Genomic DNA, 1,356 nt, shown 5'->3' with positions numbered 1-1,356 from the left:
TGCAAGTGCAGGCTGAGGCCGCATCACCCACTGTACAACCTGCCGTCAGGCATTAATTTTGTTCTGCTCTTAAAAAGATAATAAATAGATAGATAAATAAAATAGAGGAAATTATAATTGTTCCTAAAAATTTTCCTTACGAAGTGTAAGGAGATGCAGGCGCAAATCTTCTGAGTAGAGTGTTCACTTTGGCTTATCTCTGGTTAGCCGCTGATGAAGCGTGGTCATGCTTACAAAATCAGGTCACAAGGCATAACTAAATGAGAGAAAATATATATATAAAGCAAACCAGGTTATGTTGAAACTACAGTGGCTTAGAGATTGATGTGAGTAAACCTGTGATCTTCCTAAAACGAAAATAATAGTGTTGATAATGCAGATAACTAGTTACAGACACGATGAGGGTGGATGGATGAAGGAAAGGAGGGAAGCAGGGAAGGAGAGAGGGAGAGAGGGATGCAGGCATGATTTTGATAACTCCACGCACTTACAGCCTGGAGGATCAACAGGTGGTAGATGAGTCGTTGCGAATCACCAACAAACATCTCTACCCGGTACGATGCTCAGGGCGTTCGTTGCCTGTAGGAAAACCAAAGTGCGGGAGGAGAACCAATGGCGCTGCTTTCAGGTCTTCTTCTCTCCTTTCCTTGATTTCAGGGTTCGGATCATGTGTGAGTCCTTTCCAGATGTGTCTATGCTACCTGAAGTATGGAGCAGGTTTGAAGGGACTCAGGGGATGCGTTAGTTGTAGTATTAGGGTCGCTGGGACACACCTGACTGGACCAAGGCGAAAAAGGCCCTCGGGGATAAGATACATCAGCCTGCAGGTATTTGTCGAGTCCTCCAGAGGTATAATCAACTTAGATGGATGTCTTAGCAAAGGGGTTATTACCTAGACATATTTATATTATCAAATCAGACAATTAGTATCAGTTTGTGAAGAGAAAAAAAAGTAGATGGAAATAAATGTTGCAGGCACCACTTACGAGGCAGCGTCGCAGGTGTGGAGGCAGGTGTGGGACAGGTGTGGGCAGGTGCGGTGATCTACAGCTGCAGGTGATTGTTATCCAATGTTTTTGTTCCCCTCCTTGACGTAATTAATGTGTCGCTCTCACCTCTGTTGCCACTGGAAAGATGGGTTCAAGGAGGAGGAAGGAGACGAAGGCACCTAATGAAGGAAAGGAGATGAGAAATGGAGGGATGGAGAAAGGAGAGAGGGGAAAAAAGTGAGTTATGTAATCTATACTAGGAAAGGATTATTATCGAGGGATTTAGGAAGGAATGTAAAGAGAAGCAGTAAGTTGGAAGCCAAGAAGAAAGGACAAGTTATGTAGTAGTGGGAAGATAAACCCCTAC

Source organism: Portunus trituberculatus, chromosome 40 (genome assembly GCF_017591435.1).
Source record: "Portunus trituberculatus isolate SZX2019 chromosome 40, ASM1759143v1, whole genome shotgun sequence".
In the NCBI taxonomy this organism is placed as follows: domain Eukaryota; kingdom Metazoa; phylum Arthropoda; class Malacostraca; order Decapoda; family Portunidae; genus Portunus; species Portunus trituberculatus.
This window is presented reverse-complemented; position numbering follows the sequence as displayed.